At 38.0% G+C, this 9742-nt stretch overlaps 1 non-coding gene across 1 annotated transcript; it reads left to right on the top strand.

Moving 5' to 3' along the window:
• The first annotated feature begins 4112 nt into the window (after nt 1-4112).
• Nucleotides 4113-4219, top strand: LOC126005638 (U6 spliceosomal RNA). Its single transcript, XR_007494681.1, has one exon. It is a non-coding gene; the product is annotated as a U6 spliceosomal RNA (small nuclear RNA).
• The last annotated feature ends 5523 nt before the right edge of the window (nt 4220-9742 follow it).

Genomic DNA, 9742 nt, shown 5'->3' with positions numbered 1-9742 from the left:
ATGGAAGTCTAGATAATAATAGATTAATACCGATCTGCAGATAAGCCATATGGACTCTGAACTTCCCTTTCTAGTCAAGAAAACAATAAGGCACTTTTATGGGTGTTGGGGTCAGTACTTACTGCTGTTCTCAGTAGCCCTTAGCTTCTAGCTCAAACCCATTATATTACATAAATGCCATTATTCATTATACAATCGTGTAGCCCATCTACAGCATAGCTCTGTAGTATTTGACACTATGACCTATTCTTAATGTGACTCTTTGGGGCTGACTTCATGCTGTGTGCAGAGGACAATCTTTTTCCTTTATTTGTTAAATTCATTTAGTCATTAACCTCTAGCTATAACCCTCTGATCTCTCCCTTCCACTGGTTTTAACATTTGAGAGAAATAATTGACCTGTTGTTTGGAACCATTCTAATAGGAAACCCAACAGTGAAACCTCACTGGAAGCAATTTCACTGGTTGGGTCTAACTTTCTTGACCCTATCCTTGCCTTATTGTTATCATCACTGGTGGCCAATTCAATGTCCCAATCTGTCCAACTGCTTGAGAGCTCATTCTAATTTTCATGAAATAGGAAACTGAAAGCCTATCTCAGGTCTCTATCACTTAAATTTTCTATTCACCAAGGTTTATCATCTCCACACTTTCCATCATAAAAAAGGACAACCTATGGGCCAGAGAGATAGATGGAGGTAAGGCGTTTGCCTTGCATGCAGAAGGATGGTAATTTGAATCCCAGCATTCTATATAGTCCCCCATGCCTGCCAGGAGCGATTTCTGAGTGTAAAGCCAGAAGTAACCCCTAAGAGCTGCCAGGTGTGACCCAAAAACCAAAAACCAAAAACCAAAAAAAAAAAAAAAAAAAAAGACAGCATTCTCAAAGAGGCTGACTTAGAAGGAAGCATCAAAGGATGGTTTACTTGAGCTAAAGTCTACCTCATTCTTTTTGTCTGCACATGGATCATTAGCAAAAGACTGAATCATTGGGTTGATCACTAGATGTCAAAACTCTTTATTTTCAACTTTGAAAAATACAACAATTTTTTTTAATATCTTTATTTAAACTCCTTGATTACAAACATGACTGTGGTTGGGTTTCAGTCATGTACAGAACACACACGCCCCTTCACTAGTGCAACATTCCCATCACCAATGTTCCAAATCTCCCTCCTCCCCATTCCACCCCCGCCTATGCTCTAGACAGACTATCTACTTCCCTCATTCACTCTCATTGTTAGAATAATTCTCATTGTAGTTATTTCTCTAACTGCACTCATTACTCTTTGTGATGAGCTTCATGTAGTGTGCTGGAACTTCTAGCCCTTCTCTCTTTTGTCTCTGAAAATTATTGCAAGCATGTCTTTTATTTTTCTTAAAAACCCATAGATGAGGGGCCGGGCGGTGGCGCTGGAGGTAAGGTGCCTGCCTTGCCTGCGCTAGCCTAGGACGGACCGCGGTTCGATCCCCCGGCGTCCCATATGGTCCCCCAAGAAGCCAGGAGCAACTTCTGAGCGCATAGCCAGGAGTAACCCCTGAGCGTCACAGGGTGTGGCCCAAAAACAAAAAAAAAAAAAAAAAACCCATAGATGAGTGAGACTATTCTGCATCTATCTCTCTCCCTCTGACTTATTTCACTTAGCATAATAGATTCCATGTACATCCACTTATAGGAAAAGAGAAATACAACAATTCTTTTAAAGTAACCATACAATCCATTTGGCAAGAATAACATATCTCTCTCAAAACTGTTGATGGTCACTCTATGTATAAGGTCAGAGGAAAAATGAGATGAAATGCAAGTGGCATTAATAAAACACTGAGAGTTATATTCTGAACGTATATGAATATTTTTAAAAATATGTATCTTCTTGACAATTTGTTATTAAGTTGACAGATTAGGAAGATGGACTAGACACAGAAATTTTTCATATTCAAAGTATCTTTGTTACCTAGAAACCTATAGTCAATGCTTGCCATCCCCCCTTTTATAATATGCTGTTTGGTTATTCATGCGATGCTCAAGCTTAATCCTGATTATGTGCTCAGATATTACTCCTGCTCAAGCTTGGGAAATGTGGTGACAGGAATCAAACCTTTGCATCTGCCACATACAAAGGAAACAACTTATTTGTTGTACTAACTCTATAGCAATAGAAAAGCTCAATTTAAGTATAATCACTGAACTTAAAGCTATATGAATGTTTATTTTTTGTTATATTTTGAAAACATTTTTAATCTGAAAATCTTATGTCATAGCTATCTGGCAGCTCAGCCCTTAGAGCTGATATTAAAATAATTTTTTTTTTTTTGGATTTTGAGTCACACCCGGTGGCCCTCAGGAGTTATTCCTGACTCTGCACTCAGAAGTCGCTCCTGGCAGGCTCATATGGGATGTTGGGATTCGAACCAGGGTCTGTCCTGTATTGGCAGGACAAGGCAAACACCTTACCGCTGTGCTATTGCTCTGGCCCTAAACTAACTCCTTGATCCATAGTTGAAAGAGACTTAATAGTATTCTAGTCAATCTCAAATCTCTGGATATACAGAATTTCTAGAGACATCATAGAAGATCATAACATTTTTAAATGTAATTATGTGTGTCTGTATATTGTGTGTAGATTAGTGAGTTAAAGTTGATGGTAAAGTTGAGGCCGGAGCGATAGTGCATTTGCCTTACACTTGGCTGACCTAGGACTGACAAAGGTTCAATCCCGGGCATCCCATATGGTCCCCCAAGCCAAGGAGTGATTTCTGAGTGCATAGCCAGGAGTAACCCCTGAGCATCACCAGGTGTGGCCCAAAAACAAACAAAAGAAAAACAAAAAAAATTTTATGGCAAACTTGAAGAGTTTATTATTTTGGCTACATTAGGTAGAATTAATAGCTCCCATTCTGTTTTCTTAAAAGTGTTAGCCATCAAATGTTTTGGATTTTAAAATATTCATTTCCAAGTGTGCACATGCATGATAAATATTGAGTGTTAGATTCTGAGATTTAAAGAATCATTTTTTTTTGAAAAACTTTCTTCATTCTTTGGCTTTTTATTGATTTAGCTAGGACACCAGGTTCACAACTACCTTTAAAGATACTTGGAAAAGACTATGAAGATAAAATATTGCTAAGCCATATAATGGTATCATTAAGTGGTATTTTTTTAATTTCATATCAGCTTTTGAATGTTCTCATTAATTTGTCAGCTGATGTAATATTAAAGAAACATAGAATTAATATTTGGACCATTCATATAAAAGAGTTTATATGTTTATGATTTTCAGAAAAGAGAGTTAGAATGTTGACCTAGTAAGAAGGAACTGACAGGCTGGAGCGAAAGCACAGTGGTAGGACATTTGCCTTGCAAGTGGCTGGACCAGGACAAACCAGATTTGATCTCCAGCATCCCGTTGGGTCCCTCGAGTTTTCCAGGACTGATGGAGCGCTGCCAGGTGTGACCCCAAACAAACTGAAACAAAAGAAAAAAGAAAAAACAATTGTTTTAAAGAAGGAACTGACTACTCATTTCACACTTTGATTTAGAATAAATAATTTTTTGAAGGCAACAACTGTAGTTATAAATAATGTTTTGTTCTTTCATGTTATTTATATTTAATGTCAGCCACCTCTCTCTTCTCTCTCTCTTTCTCTAGTTATATGACCATATTCAGTGGTCCTATGTGTTTACTCTGACTCTAGGCTCCAAGAGTACTCCTGGCATGCTGGAGAACCATATGCAGCATCAAGGATCAAACAAGGTGTGACGGCATGCGAGTCAAGTGCTTTAATTCCTATTCCATCTCTCTGGCATCTCAAGTAAGACACTCTAAGTCACATTTCGTCATTTTTTTCTCATGATGTGTATACTTTGCACATCATTCAGCAAATTGTGAGAAGACTACAGAGAGAAATCTACTTTACACAGGTGTGTCATGGAAGGGCTTTTCAATAAGATAACATTAGAGACCAAATGTTGAGAAGGAATCAATCAGTGGACAACTTGAGAAATCAGGGGAGAGAAAGTGGCGAGGTCAAAGTTGCTGAAGCAGGATCAATGTTCTCTTGTTGGAGAAAAAATCAGATAGCCTGGGAAGGTTAAAATAAGAAATAAGTGAGTGCTCTCTTTGGCAGCACATATACTAAAATTGGAACGATACAGAGAAAATTAGCATGGCCCCTGCGCAAGGATGACACGCAAATTCGTGAAGTGTTCCATATTTAAAAAGAAAGAAAGAAAGAAATAAGTGAGTATAAGAGTAAAGGGTAAGAGATATAGGTAAAAAGAAATAACTCTAAAGACTTGGGAAAGCTGTTAGAGTTATGCAGTACATGACATGATGTGATTTAAGGGATTCCTGGTAGCTAGTAGGGAACATGGAAAAGAAGTAAGTGATAAAAATACGAGACCAGTTAGGAGCATAACACAAAAATATAGGCAGCCACTATGATGGTTTAGCTAGTTTAATAGCAGTAGAAATAGAGGAGGCCAGATTTTGCACATATTTTGGTGACAGGATTTCTCATCCCTGTTGATAGATCAGATGCATTACAACAAAACATCCCAGTGAAATTAGCCCTTTAAAAAAGGACTCTTTAAACTTAAAGTGCCTTAATTCAGATGAATGTACTGTAATTTTATTTAGGGACTTACTAAGGCAGGTGTCCTTTATAATCCCTTTGAAAAATACCCATAGGTAGATTGAGTGAATTATTTAATGCTCAGTAATTCACTTGTCCAAATCCATCCTTTCCTCATCTGTATGATAAAAAAAGTTCTAATTATGCTTTCTAAATGACTGCAAATTGCTGAGAAACAAATAACTAAAAGCCAAAATACCAAACACACACACACACACACACACACACACACACACACACACACTCCACACAAATCTAAAGCCAAACCACATGCAAAAAGAACTAACGAGGAATCAAAAGTAAACCAAGTAGATGCCTCCTCTTTAGGCTTTATAGATCTCATGTAGCTTGACCACCCTTGGCTACCCAAATCTACAGCATGGAGGCAAGAAAGAAGCCCTGTTAACTTTGCTTGACCTTCCTCTCACTTTCAAAGCAACCACAATCAATGCAATGGCAGTGTCACAGTATCAGCAGCCATAAAATCTCTCCTGACTCTGCCTTGCCTCTATTTTCCTCCATTTCAGTGGCAATGAACACAAACAACAAATCTGTCATTAACTATTTGAAAATGATCAGTTACACACTGCAGCTGTTTGCTCCCCCAGATCACCATACCAAACACAGCTGCTCATGTGTACTAGCCCAGTTTGGCAGTGGGACCACTTATCAACCACCCTACGACTGGTCCAGGAAATAGAGGGCAGACTGGCAGGATAATCTATAGTTTTCCTCTCGCAGAGGATCTCAACATAGTCCCTTCCTCAGGCCTTCTCAGACCCCATCCTGGGACTGGGTAAGAGGCACTTGGCCAGTGAGTTCTCTTTCCGGACAGCTGCTGGGTCTGAAAACAGAGAGATGTGAAAGTATTCCAAGATCTCTGGTCAGTTCCCCCAAAGCTAAAGGTAGCCTGGGTTCTCTGAATGAATTTTTTAAAAGCCAGCAGCTTTGTGCTTTCACTTACTAATTTTTGCCAGCTTCTAAAGGTCAACAACCTGGCGAGAAGAGATTCAGAAATAACAGGTGCAGGGACTCGACTGCCTGCCTCCATGGGACATCACTCTGTCACTTTTATTTACTGAATCAATCCACCAGCGTCCAGCAGGAGAACAACAGCTAAATGGCCATTAATTGTGGGCTGATGTGCAGATGAAACGAATCTCCAAAGGGACTGTAAACCTTTGTTCCTTCACCTCCCTGTGCTCTTACTATGGGATTAGCAGTAAATCATTCAGCAGCCTCATCTCCTTATTATAAATTTCCTATTAGGGGCATCCCAAGTGAGCTAGTGCTAACTACTCTGTGTCTCTTCTCTCCTACTCTTCCTCCTCCGGCTTTTCTTTCCTTTCTTCCCCCTTTTTACCTTTGCTGCCTTCTTTTTCAACTCTTGGTTAATAATCTTTGTCTCTATTCTCTCTCCTCTCTCCTCTCTCTTTCTCTCTCTCTCTCTCTCTCTCTCTCTCTCTCTCTCTCTCTCTCTCTCTCTCTCTCTCTCTCACACACACACACACACACACACACACACACACACATACACAAACATTCCAAAACATACTATTCTTTTATCAGTTACCTCACAGCTCCTAGAGTACCATTTTCTTCCATGCCCATGCCGCCTTTACTTGTTTTTCCCCTTCTGATATGTGTATATATAGACACACAGTATAGATACAGTTCCAATTTTCAAGGGAGAAAAATAAAAGGACAGAAAATATTTTATTAAAGAAGAATATTTTTCTCTACTTTTTGTCATTGTTCTTTAAAAAAAAAAACCTCTTAGACTCCTCAGAGTCCAAAAGGAGCTTAATTAAAGTGTAAGAGGGAATTTGAAAGAAAGCAATAGACAAAGGAGGAACACAACGAAACTGAACTCTGTCAGAGTCTAGGGAATGAACTGATATTATTTTCCTATTATCTCTAGGACATAAACAGAAAGAACCATAGTCCCTAGTGACATCTTGGTGGAATCTGATTTGAGAGGCATGAGAGAAGCAACCAGAAGTCTCAAAATAAATCCCTGATTTTATGTAAATATGTACCTAAAATATTATTGTCAACAATATGTAAGCCACTATGATCAAAATAAAAATTAAATTAAAAAAATAAATCCCTAAATTATTCTCCATAATAAGTACAAATCCATAATGAATTTCAGTGTTTTACATCTTTATATTTGCACCATTTTTGTGTCCATTAAAAATAATGTATATTTTATGATAATCTGTCAGCTGCATCTTTTTTTTTTTTTTTTTTTTTTTTTTTGGTTTTTGGGCCACACCCGGTGACGCTCAGGGGTTACTCCTGGCTATGCGCTCAGAAGTCGCTCCTGGCTTGGGGGACCATATGGGACGCCGGGGGATCGAACCGCGGTCCGTCTCCTAGGCTAGCGCAGGTAAGGCAGGCACCTTACCTCGAGCGCCACCGCCCGGCCCCTGTCAGCTGCATCTTAACATATTTTTTTCTGTTTGGTACTCAGTAAGTTTGAGATAATATAAGAGCATTGAGAATTTTACTAAGTAACAAGTGGTTAGACTACAGAAATATATATCCTCAACAGAAAAGATGAAGATATTCAGGGAAGAAGAAAAGGTGAGTAGGAAAAATGGAATTTTTTTATACTTTATTTGAGGTCTGAGACTACATTGTTGGAGTGCGTTCAAGTAAATTCACTTTACAGGTTGAAAAGGAGACATAAACAGCACTTGTTTAATGGTCATTGTGGTTAATAGCATTCAATTGCACAGAGATATGAGACTATGGCGAATTATTCAGGATACATATATTTGCAGATGCAGAGAAAAGCTAACCTGCAGTGTTTACTGGAGGCTAGAAATCTTCACTGATGAAAATTTCCAAGTCTTCGAAATCAACAGCAATTGAAAAATAAGCTGAGTTTTAAATAAACACTTAAACATTTATATTTAATTAAAAATGCTTATGAGGGCCGGAAGATAACATAGAGGTAAAGCGTTTGTCTTGCATGCAGAAGGATGGTGATTTAAATCCTGGCATCCCATATGGTCCCCCGAGCCTGCCAGGAGTGATTTCTGAGCATAGAGCTAGGAGTAACCCCTGAGTGCTGCCGGGTGTGATCCAAAAACAAAACAAACAAACAAAAAATGCTTATGTGACAATTCAAGAGAAAACAGTAAAATTTTAAGAATATAACCTTGGAAATATCGGAGGCATTACTTTCCCCAACTTTAAACTGTATTACAAAGCCAATAGTTTTCAAAACAGCCTGGTATTGGAATAAAAACAGACCCTCAGATCAGTGGAATAGGCTTGAATACTCAGAGAATGTTCCCCAGACATACAATCACAAAATTTTTGATAAAGGAGCAGGAAATCCTACATGGAGCAGGGAATGCCTCTTCAACAAGTGGTGTTGGCACAACTGGTTAGCCACTTGTAAAAAAGCAAACTCAGACCCCAGCTAACACCAGTTATGAAGGCAAAATCCAAATGGATTAAAAACCTTGATATCAGACCTAAAACCATAAGGTAAATAAAACAACACGTACGTAAAACACTCCATGACATTGAGACTAAAGACATCTTCAAGGAGGAAACCACACTCTCCAAACAAGTGGAAGCAGAGGTAAATAAATGGGACTATATTAAACTGAGAAGTTTCTGCACCTCAAAAGAAATAGTGTCCAGGATACAAGATCCTCCCACTGAGTGGGAGAAACTATTCACCCAATACCCATCAGATAAAAGGTAATATCAAAATATACAATCTAATCCCATCAAAAAATGGGGAGAAGAAATGAAGAGACACTTTGTTAAAGAAGAAATACAAATGGCCAAAAGGCACATTGAAAAAATGCTCCACATAACTAATCATCAGAAAGATGCAAATCAAAACAACTATGGGTACCTTCTCATGCCACAGAGATTGGCACACATCACGAAGAATGAGAACAGGCAGTGCTGGTGGGGATGTGGAGAGAAAGGAACACTCATTTACTGCTGGTGGAAACATCATGTAGTCCAGCCCTTATGGAAAACAATATGGGATTCCTCAAAAAACTGGAAATTGAGCTTCCATTTGATCCAGCTATACCACTCCTAGAAATATACCATATGAACACAAAAATACAATGCAAAAATCCCTTCCTCACACCTTTATTCATTGCAGCGCTTTTTCATGCCAAACTCTGGAAACAACCAAGATGCCTTTCAACAGATAAATGGCTAAAGAAACGGTGGTACATATACACAATGGAATATTTTGCAGTCATCAAGAGAGATGAAGTATGAAATTTTCCTATACATAGATGTGCATGGAATCTATTATGTTGAGTGAAATAAGTCAGATGGAGAGAGATAGATGCAGAAAAGTCTCATTCATCTATGGGTTTAAGAAAAATAAAAGACATTTTTTGCAATAATCCTCAGAGACAAAAGAGGGGAGGGATGGAAGGTCCAGCTCACGAAATGAGCTCACCACAGAGTGATGAGTGCAGTTAGAGAAATAACTACATTGAGAACTATCATAACAAAGTGAATGAATGAGGGAAGTAGAAAGCCTATCTAGAGTACAGGCGGGGATCAGGTGGGGAGGAGGGAGATTTGGGACATTGGTGATGGAATGTTGCACTGGTGAAGGGGGGGTGCTCTTTACATGACTGAAACCCAAGTACAATCATATTTTAATCAATGTGTTTAAATAAAGATATTAATAAAAAAGAATATAGTCTTTCCATCGACATGTCCTAGATTTATATAGCACATAAAGTTGCTAGTCTTTTGTTGTTGAAACTGAGTATCCTGAGTATTTGTCTATTCAATAAAACTGATTTGAGATTTTGTGTGACTATTATTCCTAAACATATCAGGTTTACATTAATTATTACAACACATTTAGAGCGCTTAACCCAAAAAATGTCACATTAGTAAGGAAACTAAAGTCACTTAAAACCCTCTAGAAGTCTAGAAGTCTAATGACTTTATTTAAATGATATTGATTATTTTATATTTATAAAATATTTATAATCAATATTTTATATTATATAAAAGATGTGAAACTTGGTATCATTTTTTACTTTTTTCCAATATAAGAAAGAATATCTTTTCCACATTTTTATCACCTAGATTAATG

This window comes from Suncus etruscus, chromosome 3 (genome assembly GCF_024139225.1).
Source record: "Suncus etruscus isolate mSunEtr1 chromosome 3, mSunEtr1.pri.cur, whole genome shotgun sequence".
Lineage (NCBI taxonomy): Eukaryota > Metazoa > Chordata > Mammalia > Eulipotyphla > Soricidae > Suncus > Suncus etruscus.
This window is presented reverse-complemented; position numbering and strand designations above follow the sequence as displayed.